This window comes from Neophocaena asiaeorientalis, unplaced genomic scaffold (genome assembly GCF_003031525.2).
Source record: "Neophocaena asiaeorientalis asiaeorientalis breed wild unplaced genomic scaffold, Neophocaena_asiaeorientalis_V1.1 scaffold489, whole genome shotgun sequence".
NCBI lineage: Eukaryota > Metazoa > Chordata > Mammalia > Artiodactyla > Phocoenidae > Neophocaena > Neophocaena asiaeorientalis.
Genome location: NW_020174791.1, coordinates 2428768 through 2443327, shown reverse-complemented (window position 1 = coordinate 2443327; position 14560 = coordinate 2428768). Strand labels below are relative to the sequence as shown.

Below are 14560 nucleotides of genomic sequence, written 5' to 3'. Positions count from 1 at the left end.
CAAAGGACAGAAGAGAAGAAATGGAAACAAAAGGGGAAACCTATTGTAAGGTTTTTACACCATAAGTGAAGTGATATAACATTCTTTGAACGCACTTTGATAATTTAATGATGTAAAGACATAAACTCTACAGGAATCACCAAAGAGAAAAGGTATAGCTAATAATCCCATATTGTAGGTAAAATGGATATTTGAAAACATTCATTTAATTCAAGAGGGCAGGAAAACAAGAACAACAAAGAAATGAGACGTGAGAACAAATAATAACATAGTATATTTAAACTCAACCATATATATAACCACATTAAATGTAAATAGCCTAAACCTTCCAATTTAAAGGAAGAAATTGTAAGATTGGATTAAAAGAAAATCAAAACCCAACTATATGCTGTGTACAAGGAACTCACATTAAATACAAAACAAAATAGATAAGTTAAAAGTAAAAGGATGGAAAAAGATACACCATGTAAACACCAACCAAAATAAAGCAGGAGCTGCTATATTAACTTCAATAAAGGTTTATTCAGATTCACATTCTTTCCATATGCACATGAAAGAGTCATTAAGGGAGACCATATTCTGAGCCATAAAACAAGTCCCAATACATTTGAAAGGATTAAAAGCATGCAACATATGTTTTCTGACGGCAGGAGAATTAAACTAGAAGTCAGTAACAGACAATATCTGGAAATCCCCAAATACTTGCAAACTAACCAACACACTTCTAGATAACTCATGAGTCAAAAAATAAATCACAAAAGAAATTAGAAAATACTTAAAACTGAATAACAATGAAAACACAATATTTTTAAATTTGTGGGATACAGTTAAGCAGTGCTTGGAGGAAAACTTGTTACATTAAATTCTTATATTAGAAAAGAAGAAAATTTTCAAATTAATAATCTGTGCTCCCTCTGTAAGAACTATAAAATGAAGAAAAATTAAATTCAAGGTAAGCAGGAGGAAGTAATAAAGCTAAGAGAGAAAATAAGTGAAATAGAAAGCAACAGGAAGAACCAATAAAACCAAAACCTGCTCTTGAAAAGGTTTATCGATAAATCTCTAACCAAAATTATCAGGAAGAAAAGAGAAAAGACACAAATTATCAATACCTGAAATAAAAGAGGGGACATCACTACCAAGCCTACAGACAATAAAAGAATAATAAAGGATGCTATGAACAACTTTATGCTAATACATTTGAAAACTAAGATGAAAAGTATAGATTTCTTGAAAAACACAAACTACTGGTGTTCACCTAAGAAGAAATAGGTGTAGATAACATATTTATCTATGCAGAAAGTCTAAAGGAAACTACAAGAAATCTACAAGAACTAATAAGTGAGTTTAGCAAGATCACAATGTACAAAAGTTCAATGTACAAAAATTAATTGAACTTCTACATACTAACAATGAACAATTGTAAATGGAAAAATTAAAAATTACAATAGAATAAAAATTATGAATTTAGCAATCAATTTAACCAAAAGGAAAAATGTGAAGGCTCATACACTGAAAACTACCAAGTATCACTGAAATAAATTAAAGATCTAAATAAATGGAGAGATATACCATGCTCATGGATTGGAAGGTTCGGTATTGTTAGAATGACAATTTCCCTGAAATTGCTCTGTAGATTCAAAGCAATAATACACACACACACACACACACACAAATCCCAGAAAGCTTTCTTATAGAAATTAACAAGCTAGTTTTAATGTTTATGTGGAAACACAATCCACCTAAAGTAACCTAATCAATTTTGTAAAAGAAGAGAAAAGTTGGAAGACTCGTGCGGTATCTCAAGGCTTATTATAAAGCTAGAGGGATGATGACAGTGTGGCATTGATGGAAGGATGAATACATAGATCAGTGGAGCAGAGTCCACAAAGAGACCCATGCATATTTGGTCAATTAATGTTTGATGAGCTTGACAAGGCAATTCAGTGGGGAAGTCGTAGACTTTTCAACAAATGATACTGGAACGACTGGACACCCATACTCAAAGAAATGAACTTCAACCCTCACCACACACCGCACACAAAAACGAAATCAAAATAGATCCCAGATCTAAACAGAACTGAAACTATAAAACTTTTAGAGAAGACACAGTAGAAAATCTTAGCAGCTTTGGGGTGGGCAAAGATTTTTTTAAACAGGACAGAAACAAAAGTACAAATTATAAATTAAAAAAATTTTTTATTGAAGTCGATTTTTGTTGACTTACAATGTCGTGTTAATTTCTGCTGTACAGCGAAGTGACTCAGTTATACACATATATAATCTTTTTCATATTTTTATTTTAAAATTTTAATTAACTAAAATTAAGAAGTTTGTTCTTCAAAAGACACTGTTGCGAAAATGAAAAGGCACGCCGAATCCTGGGGGAACATATCTACAAGTCCTAAGTCTGGGGAGGAGGCACTGGATGGTAAAATATCTGGGGAAACAGATGGGAAAACTCCTGCCCAAGGTCCCTGGGTGCTCAGGGGCTGCACTGGCACCAAAACCAGGTGTTCTGACCCAGCACGATTGAAGGTACTGATGTGTGCTGAGCACAATCTAATCTTTTAGTGAATTCTCATCTTCCAAGTGTCTAAGCCTCTCACCGTTCATGGTCATTGGCCAGAGGGTCCTAGCTGGGCTGGGCTGCCCTCTCTCTGGGCTGCGCTTATCGCAGTGGGCAAGTTCCCCAATCATCACTGGGACAAAGCAAGCAGGTGAACCTGGGGCCCTTTCCTCCCACACACCTGAGTAGGGTGGTCGGCGTGTCTGCCAGCGCATGGACCCCGCCACGCTGGACCCCTGTCTTCCTGGTGTCCTGATGCCACCCAGCAGGAGTACCTCCGGGAGGGGGGTTGCTCTCCTGGCCGCTCGGGGCTGGGGTAAGAGGCAGCTGGACCAGCGCTTGAGGTGCCTTTGGAAGAAATCCACCTTTGAGGCAGTGTGGCTATTCCGGCAGAATCTGGAGAAAACATAACGTTGCCTTCATAAGTGAGTCAGCTGACCATTTTACAAGTCTTCCCCAAACCGACTAAGCCATTTTCACAACATAAAGTGAGCAAAAAATGTAATTATTTCAAGGTGTCCTTCCCCTCGAACTCACTGGAGGCTCACAGCTTAGGGGTTTAAAAAAAATACATGTATTTAAAGCAAATATTATTGCAAATGACTACTCTGTAATTTGGATTAATTGCTTTCGTTTTTTTCTGGAAATAAAATCTTTAAGGCAAACCCATAAAAACCCTGGAGCCCAGGGCGGCTGTTCTCTGCAGCGCCTCGTTTACAGAGAGAGCCTGGGGCCGCCCTCCAGGGGACCTTGATGGGTCAGGGAGTCCCCTCTTGGGCCAAAGACCCCGGAGGAGGCTGTGCCATGCCCCCCAGAGCTGGGGACAACCCCAGCCCAAGATGACAGCCTGTGAGCCTCAGGGATGGTCCCAAGACCCTGACCCTGGGAGGGTCCTGAGAGGCCCAGCCAGGTTCATCATTAGCCCCTGTGGCAGGCAAGGTCAGAGGCCCAGGGACACACGAGGGAGAATGTGTCGGTGTGGGGCTGGGAAGAGCTGGGCCTGGGCTGTGCCCGTGGTTATGAAACACGTGGCTGCGTGTTGCACAGGGGCAGGGTGTGCAGGAAAGTTGGACAGATGGGAGAATCCTACATCCCAGGGCACCTCCCCTGGGGCTTCCTGCACACCATGGAGCACCCTGGACTTGAGGATTTGCCAACCCAGGAGCCCGTCATGGGGAGGGGTCTCAGCAAGGCTGTGGGCGTTGGGGGTGTGTCCGGTTTTAGGAGCGAGCTGGACACCCATGTGCAATGCTACAGGGGCACAAAGAAGATGAGGATGGAGCATGGACCACTTGGAGGTCTCTGGAGACCCCTGAGAGTAGTTTAAGCAGAACAGGGGCAAAGGGAAGAGTGTCTGGAAGGGGCTGGGCACAGGTGCCATGTGACCACCATTCGCCTGGTCCCTTCAAGCCCATCATCTTATTTGTTCTGATCAGCAACCCCAAGTGGGCGCCATCTTTCCTTTTCTGGGTCCTCCACCCAGCGTGCCATGGCCAGGAAGGGCAGATGGGAGAGCTGTGCTTCCTGCAGGCGCCTATGGACAGAGGGGAGGAGGGGCAGGTCCTGGGCTCCCCTGGGGCCAATGGCAGACACATGGGTCCTGCCTGTTTGTCAAGGTGAAATGTATCCCTGCAGGCAGCTGGGCAGGGAGAACAGAGGTCTGGGGTCCTGGGCCAGCTCTGTTGCCTTTGTGCCCTGTGACCTTGAGTGAGCTCCACCCCACGCCCTGCTAGGCCTCAGTTTCCCCAGTTCATTCCCACTTTCATCATGAAACTCAATTTCCTTCATTCATCTGGCAGGTGGTCCATCCATCCATCCATCCACCCACCCATTCTTCATATACCCATTCATCCATGCACCTGTACATCCATCCTCCATGAATATATCCATCCATCTATCAATCCACTCATTCATCCACCCATCCATCTATCCATGCATCCATCCATTTATCCATTCATCCATATCCATCCATCCATCCCCCCACCCATTCTTCATATACCCATTCATCCATGCATCTGTACATCCATCCTCCATGAATATATCCATCCAGCTATCAATCCACTCATTCATCCACCCATCCATCTATCCATGCATCCATCCATTTATCCATTCATCCATATCCATCCATCCATCCACCCACTCTTCATATACCCATTCATCCATGCACCTGTACATCCATCCTCCATGAATATATCCATCCAGCTATCAATCCACTCATTCATCCACCCGTCCATCTATCCATGCATCCATCCATTTATCCATTCATCCATATCCATCCATCCATCCATCCATCCCTCCAAAACTATCAATCATCTCGCATGTGTCACACTCTCTGCCAGGCACTGGAGAATAAAGGGAAATAAACCAGGTAAGAAGCCCAGCCCCTCTCTGAGTGGCACCCTGAGAGTTGTATGGGGGGAGGTAATAGTTTGAGGACCAGGCAGGAGGCGTTTGCAGTACGAGTGCAGGTGAGAGACGGGCGCAGTCTGGAAGAGGAGGCAGCAGAGGACACAGATTGCAGCCAGTTACTGTGAATGGAAAATAGCTGCCCTTGTTGGTGGGGAATAAGGCCTGTGTCCTGGGACAGGCCCAGGGGTCCCACCAGACCACCATCTGCCAGCTTGGCCATGGCACCCTCCTGGCTGGCAGCCCTGATGAGTGGACCCTCGGGGTCCTCATGTGTCCACAAGCAGGGGCATGGGGGGAGCCAGCTCCACTCAGGGTGGTGCAGGAGGAGGGGATGGTGCCCCTGGCCGGAGGGAACCAAGCCCCTGTGGAGCCCCCGGTCCCCTGTCCTGGAGAAGGCGTGGGCGGACAGGGTGTGGAGGACGGGGGATGGTGGAGGAGTACCAGGCAGCCAGCAGGGGGGGGCAGATGACCCATCCCGCTACAGGGAGGGGGTCCACCCACCCCATCCTTCCAGGGCTCAGTGCGAGGCGACCTGCCTCCATGCGCTTCTCTGTTCGGGTCTCTTTTGATCACACAGCCCCACTGGGGCCTCTGCTGGAGCCCATTCTCTGAGCCAGCATAGGGGGTGTCAGCCTGTAATCCCCTCCCACGGGACCCCAGCTGCCCCTGTGCTCGAGACTGCAGCCCATGTACATCCTGGACGCACCAAGAATGGGAGCTAAGTTCCACTGGGCTGGAGAGTGTCAGGAGGGCTTCCTGGGGGAGGTGGCCTTGCAGCTCTGGTAAACTCCCCTCCTGCAGTGCCCAAGGGGCTGCATCCTCCGTGTCCATGTGCAGGGAGGGATCCCCTGGTGGAATGGAAAGTCTGGAGCTCTCTGGGTGGGTTTGTGCAGAGCCCACCCTGGTGTGGGCCCCCAGTGGCTACAAGGTGCCCTGGAAGGCTGCTTCCTCCGCAAGGACCCTTCCCCGGCGCCTCCTGTCTGTGTTTACAAAGTCTTCCTTCATCCTGCAGGCGTGCTGCCAGTGGCTCTGTTTGTGACGCCCGCATCTCGCATCTCAGGCGAATCTCACCCTGGCACTTGTAAACATCCCGATGCCTGGTGCCCGGAAGGAGCCCCATTCTAGTAGGTTTTCCAAGGGTCACTTTTTTCAGGGGAGGTTGGGGTCTGGGGTGCAGCCTTCCTTCCCTGGAGGCTGCTGAGGCCGAGGGCCTGGCCTGGGGTGGAGAGAGTAGGAGAGGGTGCTGGGGGGAGATGCCAGGAGCCCTGGGACTGCGCCCCTGGCTCTGACCGTCATAGCCTTCTTTGGGGTGACAGACCCAATTTTAAGTGTGTGGATGGAGGCCAGTCTCTGCCCTCAAGCCCTCAGCAAAGAGCTCCGGATTCCCCCTCCCCAGCAGGGCTCTGCCCCATCCCCCGTGTCCTCCTGGGGTCCAGGACGAGGGGAGGACCTGACCTGGGAGCCGCCGGAGTCTTCAGCACCCCTTGGGGTCCAGCCCCAGCTGGAAAGTGAGTAGAATCTCGACTCTGAGGTAAAGCTGTCCACTTCTGAGTGGGGGCTTCGGAGGAGGTGCCCACCTCACACCCATTGGGGACCGGGGCAAATCAGATCAGACCCTGTGCAGCCTCCGGGGGCTCAGAGTCAGGAGGGAGAAGACAGAGGTACGTGATGGAGTGCCTGCGCCCCCAAAGACGCCCCCAAAGAGGGCTGCAACACCCCCACCCTGTGCAGAGGGGCAAAAGCAATCCCACACCACAGGCGAGATGCAGAAGAACATTGTTGAAAGCAGCCCGGCAAGGTGGAAGCAGCTGAGCGTCCATCCACGGCCGCACGGGTGCCCCAGGGGGGTCCAGTTCACTCTGCGGTAACAGGCACCCCGACGAGGAAGGAGTCGCTGACGCCGGATGAACCTCGAGGACACTGTGCTCGGTGAATAAGCCAGACACAAAAGGACAAATATTGTCTGGTGCCACTCACGTGAGGTCCCTAGAGGAGCCACGTCGAGACAGAAAGGAGAAGGATGGGTGTCACGGGTGGGGGAGGGGTGGGGAGTGAGTGTCTAGTTGGGGCCGTGTGTCAGTTTGGGACGATGAGAAAGTTCTGGAGACGATGGTGGTGATGGTTGCACAATGGTGTCGATGTGCTTAATGCCACTGAGCTGTGCGCTGAAAAACGGCTGAGGTGGTAAATTTCCTGTGTAGGATTCTCAGCCCTTCACCCACATCAGCAACCTTCACCCCAAAACGGCCCACAGGTGGGTGCTGTTCTCACATCTGCAGGTGAGAAAACCGAGACCCAAACGAGTCGCAGGGTGGGGAGGGGCAGCTCTCCCCAGATCCCACCCAAGGTTCGAAGCCCAGATGCCCCTCCCCCCATCTGAAACAACCGGGAAACTGAGTCACAAGCTCAGGGCGTGTCCCAGTCTTCCACACCCTGTTAGAAATGAGGCTCTGATTTCAAAATCAAGTTAATCTTTAGAAAATAAAGTTGTATTTAATGCCCCTCTCACACATGCAGTGAGGCGGCAGTACCGACAGTGGGACCAGGAGAAGCTCCAGGATGTCTGCGCTGGCTCTCGAAAGACAGATAGGATTTTGTTCTTAATTTTAAACATCGTAACAATTACACAACTGATATATACTGCCTGGAGAAAAATTAAAATTCACATAAGCATAACAGAAAAAAGTTCTACTATCCTGAAATCCCATCACTCAGAGAAAACTGCTGTTAATATTTCAGTTGAGGTCCCTGAAGGTCCCCCCACCCCAGGACATATCAGTGGAACCAACAGACTTCATGGATCAAGTCTTTTTTTGCTGGAATGTGCCATGGGGGAGGCTCTGGGGAATTAACCCATCAGAACCCAGGAAAGCTTGCTTGGAGAGGCTGGACCCTGCATAGTACCAGGCCCAGACCTAAGAATGGACACAGCTTCTCTAAGAGAGCCACAAAAGCCTCCAGTTAAGACAGCAGATTAAACACACGTAACAGTCCTCTCACTGCAAACCCACTGCAACCACAATAAAGCGATGTTAAAAGACATTTACCCACGAGGTGGAGAGGACAGAGAAACCGCAAACGCCTAAAAGCCGAACTGCATGGAGCCACGGTAACCGGGTCACTGACAAGAGACACAGCCCTAAATGGAGAGTGGAAATGCGAGATTTTACCAGATTTAGGACAGAGAGTACCCCCAATCTCAGGACTGGCCATAAAAGCACCTCTAAATGAGGGGTGCACAAGTGGCTACGGTCAGGAAAGCGGACGTGAAAGGGGTTTGTGAGGAAGTTCGAGTCCTAGATCCCCTCCCCCTCCAGCCGCCCCTCCCCCATGTCAGGAAAGCCCCAAGTTCTATTCCCTGGAATGCAGGCAGCCTTACCCCAGTCTTCACCCCAACGTGGCCCCCAGAAAACTGGCAGCCATGCCCCTGCCTCAATCACTGGGAATTAGATTGGTCCCTAAGGATGATGTCACCAAGTGTTCGCAGGACCACCCTTCTGTGAATCTCAAAGGCAACAGCCCCCCCGCCCTCTCAGATCTTCCGACCAGCTCTGTACTACACCCTCTGGATCATGGGCAGACAGCCAAGGATCAGCAGATATTGGAGGAAAGGCAGAGACTGAAACAAGTAGTACAAAGCCATTAGGACGACACCCGGACCACATGGGCAGAAGAAGACTTCATGCTAACTTCAGTTTCCAAAGGCAAAGAACAGAGGAAACAGTGGAAAACCAGCAACACAGCGTTTAAAGAAACGTTCCTAGAGCTGGAGGACGTAAGCTTCCAGCTTGAAAGAACCCACCGTGGATGAAGTCAGACCCTTGAGGTGCATCACTGTGAAACAGGGGAACACTCGGGACGATGAGGAGAGTCTATGGATTCCAAAGACAAAAAAGCAAGTCACATACAAAGTATAAGGAAACAGAATCTCCTTGGACTTCTCAACAGCTACCCTCGAAGCAAGAAGACAGTGGGGCAAAACTCTTGAAATTCTAGGTGAAAATCATCTCCAATCTAGAATTTTACACCCAGCCAGGCTAGCATTCCGGGTGGTGGAAGAATAAAGGCATTTTCAGACACGTGAGGTCCTAAAAATGAAATGTATCTTCCAGTTTACCAGAAGTTACTGCAGGATGTGCTCCACAAATGTGAGAAAGTAAGCCAAGAAAATACAAGCACTAGGGAGCAGAAGATGCAAAGGCATTCCCTAGGGGATAATGACCAGAGCTTCTAGGCTTGTGGCCATGGGTGGGATGTCAAGGGCAACCGGTCCATCCATACTGGAGCAGAGTGAGTAGGAACCGGCTGTGAGGACGGCCATGACCAATGTCCCCGCAGCCACTGTCCTCTGGATTAACTTGGGAAAGCCTGGCTCAGACCTTTATCTTGACCCAGCTCGTCTTCACCACAGATGGATGAGGTTCCTGTCACCCCCGTATGAGTTTCCTGTGGTCGCTGTAACGTAGCCTGAAACAGCACAGATTTACCATTTTACTAGTCTGCAGGTCAGAAGTCTGAAGTGAGTCTCACTGGGTGAAAATCAAAGTATCATTGGTCAGGCTGTTTTCTTTTCTGGAGGGTCTAGAATAGAGTTTCTTGCCTTTTCTGTCTTCTAGAGGCTGCCTGCTCTCCTTGGCTCCTGGCCCCTTCCATATGCAAAGCCAGCAAAACTATCTGACTCTTTCTGCTTCCCTCTACCACATTTAAGGAGCCTTGTGATGACACTGGGCCCAGCTACGTAACCCAGGAGATGCTCTCCCTACCTCGAGGTCAGCTGATTAACCATGTTAATTCCAGCCACAGCTTCAGTCTGCAGCCTCCCCCAGCCCACTACCCCCTGATTGATTTCCTGTTCCTCTCCCTCCTTCCTTCTGCTCCAGCACTGGGTGCTTTTGCCTCTGGGCACTCCACACTGGCTGTTCCCGTTGCCCAAATGCTGTTCCTCTCGATGTGCACATGGCACCCTTCTGACTCCCTCACATCCCTGCTCAAATGCCACCACCTCAGGGAAGTCTCCCCAGGCCTCCCTATTGAGAATTGTACGCTCCTCAGCCCCAAACCCTCACCTCTCCTCTTTCCTTATTCTCACAGTAGTACAGCCTTCCATCCGCTGTATCTGGCTTATTGCTCCCTCCCCATGAGGAAGGGAGCTGGTGGGGGAGGGAGAGTCTTTTGTCTGTTTCAGTCACTGCTATATCCTTGGGGCTATGGCTGCCCTGGCACATAGTAGGTGCACAATGGACGTGTGTTCCTGAACGCATATATCACCCACACTGCGGTCACTGGGCACCTGACCTTGGTCAGCCTTATTTTCCTGCTGGCTTCCAACTGAGGGTTTCCTGTCCACGCCCGGGGGCTGGAGCCGCACTGTGGTCTTGAAACTCCACCTGCTGAGATGCCACTGCTTTTCCTTCCACAGGTGGGCAACCACTGATCTGTGTTCTGTCCCTCTGGATTTGCCTATTTGGGGCACTTTATATCAACAGCGTCATACAGTATGTGGCCTTTTGTGACTGTCTTCTCTCACTGAGCATCAGTTTTCAAGGGCCCTCCATGCTGTAACAGGGGTGAGGACTCCATTCCCGTCGCTGGCTGAGAAATATGTCACACTTTGGAGTCACCACATTTCACGTACCCACTACTGATGGCTGAGAAATATGTCACAGTTTGGACTCACCACGTTTCACACACCCACTACTGATGACTTTAATGTTCCTCGCTCACTGCAATTTGAGTAAAAGCTTCTGTGGCTGGACTCACATTTTCAGGATCTACATTACACGATAAAGCTGGAAGTCAAGTCAAGGAGATGGTTAACACAAAAACCTGGGGGTGGTTACCTCTGGGCTGGTGGGAAGGCGACACAATCAGGGAAAGCGGGCTGCACGGAGAGCCGTGAAGAAAATGGTCACGTGCTCACGCTTCGCCCGGGAGCTGGGGCCAGCGCTCACGTTACTCCCTGCAGGTGTAACACACTCACCCATCTGCGTGCTCATTTCAAAGCTGAGAAAGCTTTAAGAGCATAAAGCTGTTGAAACATACACACTCCGTCGTGATTTTCAAATAACCGATTTATTGAGATACAATTCACATAGCATGACATCCCCTGTTTTAAAGTGGGCTATCGAGTTCCAGAACATTTTCATCTTCCCGGAGGGAAACCCTGTGCTAAGGAAGCAGTCACCTCCACATCCCTCTCCCCTAGCCCTGGCAAACACTGGTCTCTTTTCTGTCTCTATGGATCTGCCCATCCTGGTATTTTCATCTTCCTCATTCATTTCAATGTGATGGCTCTCATCCCAGGTGCTGGGAGACCCACAGGGCCCTCAACTTCTGCTGGGGTCTGAACAAACCCTTCAGGAAGCTTTAATAGTCTTTCAACTCAGAACTTAGGTTTCCAGAACAAAGGCTTGAAATGCAGTCTGTGGTGTTGAATCTGCGGCCACCTTTTAGACCCACTTCTGCTGATCCAGGGAGAAACCTTTCTGATGTCCTGGGCACAGCGGAGAAAAGAGCAATGAGGATACCAGAGCGGCTCTTCTTATTTTGCAAAAAGCACACGCACAAAAGGAGAGTCACTAACTGTTGATTTGATTGGGAAGGCAGCCTTCAGCGAATGACATCATTTGGAGAACATAAATCTTGGTTTGTATGATTTATTTATGTTAAGAAATCCACATATGATGCTGAGTTTTCAATGGCTTTGTTTAAGTGATAGTTTTTCCTTTTTAGCGAAAGTTGGAGCGATGATAAACAGCTCCAGCTGTAAAAATTAAAGGCGGAGGTGAAGCCAAGGTGATTATTACACAAAAAATCTAAGTTTGCGGGGGGGGGGGCACATTTGGCCCTTCTCTACTCTAAAATGAAAATTACCCTCTACCACCATGTGCTATGAACAATTACCTGCTGTTTATTAATTAACCTCTTTTAAAAGTGCCGCATTTCTACTCGAAACTGTTATTCCTCTAATGTGAAAACGGGCTTATTCATGTTTATTAGAACAACTATGTCCCATGCGGTCCGGGCTCAGCGCACAGTTAACTGACACATATATTTTCTCAAGTGACACATTTCATGATTGGAAATTTCTTCCTAGAAGCCCAGATTCTGAGCCTGACTTGCTTGAAATGTTAGCTCCAAACTGGGCACCCGAAGCCACCGGTCTGCACCCCGGGGACAGCCCCAGAAGGGTCCTGGGATGCCACTGGGTGGCAGTCAGCCACTGGCCTGACTCCCCAGCGACAGCTGGACTCTGAGAATATACCAGCCCCAGTGGCTGAGTCTTTCTGGACACAGTCACTGTCAGGAGCACACGGTGACCCAGAGGCCAGAGCCCCCTCCGGAGCTCACGATCCTGGCACCACCAGGAAAGGTCCCAGATGAAGACCCCTCCCTCCACGGCGGTGTGTCCGTCTGTCCTCCGCAAACCCTGAGGACATCCTGCTGCGTGTCACCTGGAACAGGGATCTGTGTCCAGCAGGTGACTCCCACCGTCCCACCTCTGTGGGAAGTCCTCGCGCCTCTGAGCACCACCCGGGCTCCATCACTCCAGGCCAGGGAACCCCACGGAGAGACCACACGTCTCCCGAGGATGCTTTTTCTGCCACTGTCCCCTGCCTCCATCATCCCGCTGACCCCACCCACCCCAGAGCAAGTGGGCTTCGCTTCTGCAAACCCTGCACCTTGCAGCAGGGGACCTGGGTGGCTTGCTCACTGCTGTGTCGTCCCGGTCCCCTGGCACAGGCTGCTGAATGCAGGGCAGCCCTTTTTGAATCAGGACAGCTGAAGGACAGGGCACTGAGCATCACTGAGCTCCAAGCACACTCCCAGGTGTGGGCCAGGCACTGGGACCCTGGGGGGAGCGGGGGAGGGGAGGGTAAGATGCTCTGGAAGCTGCAGGCCTGCTGGAGGAACGGGCTTCACGTTCGGCCTGCGCCGCGACTGTAGCTCCAGGCGCACCAGCCCTACCAGAGCCTCTGGCCGTACATCGATGAATGAATGAATGAATATTAGGTCCGCACGCAGTCTGAGAGCCTTGGCCTCTCAGGGGGCAGGGGGCGGCCTATGAGAAGCACTGAAGGCAGGTGCCAGGAGACCAGCTGGCCCTCGGACGGCCTCCCCTCTGACCAGACCAAGGTCAAGAGGGTGGGCCTGACTCTGGGAGTGTGTTCAGAGCTGCAGGGCGAGGGGAACCCACGGCTCCTGGGAGCCCCATCCTCAGTCCTGGCCCGATCTGCCCTCTGTGTCCAGCAAGGGAGCCAGCTCAGAGCCCTGGGAGCAGGCCTTGGTTCTGGGAGAGGAGGGGTCAGAGGGTGCAGGGACTCCTGCCATTAGCAGTCCCCTCTCCAAGTGCTCAAGAGCTCCCAGGAGGTGCCAGGCCCCGTCCCTGCAGGCAGCTGTGCCCACAGCACCCCACATCGCACAGCAGGAAATTGGGGTGCCCAGGAGGCCGGTGGGGGGCTGACCCAGAGTCCCAGGTGGAATGGGGAAGGAGCTGGCTCTAAGCTGAGCACCTCCTGCCCCCCCTCGGGGAGCAGGGGAGGCGTCCTGTGTTAGTGAGTGGTGAGGGCAGTGCCCGGGCAATCCCTCTGCTGCCCCCCACCCGGCAAGGCACTCATCATAGCTCCACTGATATCATGGGGGTGTGCCCCATGAGTGAGGGGCTGCTACCCTAGTCCCTCAGTCCTCAAGGAGGACCCCTGACCTGCTTGAGCTGCAGGCGCAGGGCCCTGTGTTAGCATGTCTCTGCCATTCCGGCCACCGTTCCTTCCTTCACCGGGGAACCTCGTGCAGATTTGAGAGGGAGGACGGGCGAGGGAGCCCCACTGCCCTCGCAGAAGGGAGAGAAGGTGGAGAAGCCCTAGCAGGGGCAGCGGAGCCCTGCTTGCTTCCTAGAGCCCCCGGGTCCTGGGCTTGGGCGCCAGGGGCAGAAGCAGCCAGCCCTGCCCCAGCGGACAGGAATCCCCAACTGATTCCATCAGCTTCGGGTCACTCAGCACAAGAGGTAATTCCCTGCCTGGGGCCGTCCTGGTCTCTTCCGTTTTCTTGCCGGTTCAGAGAGCCGCCGGCGATTACTGGTTTAGTGGCAGGTCAAGGGGACCTGGGGAGGGTGTGTCCACTTGGCGCCCCCTGGCCACCCCCCCCACATCCTCCACTGGTCCTGCCCAGAAGCAGTGGGCAGCCTGGACGGTTTGAACAGGCCTTGCCCTTCCCCGAGCTCCCCTAGCTCCCTATTCCCTCCCTCACCACTAGCTGGGCTAGTTTAAGGCTGATCTCTAAGCCCTGGGTCACGCCCCAGGGCCCCGCCCAGAAGCCCGACACCCCGCGGCGTGGGGAGGGGGAGGGACGGGGTCAAATTCCTTTCTGCGAGCTCAGCTGGAATCAGGGCTTCTATCGCCTGTCCCCCTCCCCCGGCATCCCCAGCACCCACCCTCTGTGAGGTTTTGGGTGCCCGGTGGTACCACCCCGAGAGTTGGAGCCTGTTGTGTTAAACCTCCCTGCATCCGGGCCCCAAAGGAAACTGAGAGAACCGCCCAGGGCGAGGGAAACCCTGTCCAGGGACAGGGCGGAGACTGGAGACGC

The 14560-nt window shown here is 51.3% G+C and overlaps 1 long non-coding RNA gene across 1 annotated transcript in view; it reads right to left on the bottom strand.

The window, feature by feature from the left end:
• Nucleotides 1–11028: 11028 nt before the first annotated feature.
• The window catches only part of LOC112409914 (uncharacterized), a 9004-nt gene continuing 5472 nt past the window's right edge, over nucleotides 11029–14560 (bottom strand). Inside the window, exon 2 of the long non-coding RNA XR_003005276.1 lies at nucleotides 11029–11741. This is a non-coding gene — a long non-coding RNA (uncharacterized LOC112409914). The remainder of the gene's footprint in view (nucleotides 11742–14560) is intronic.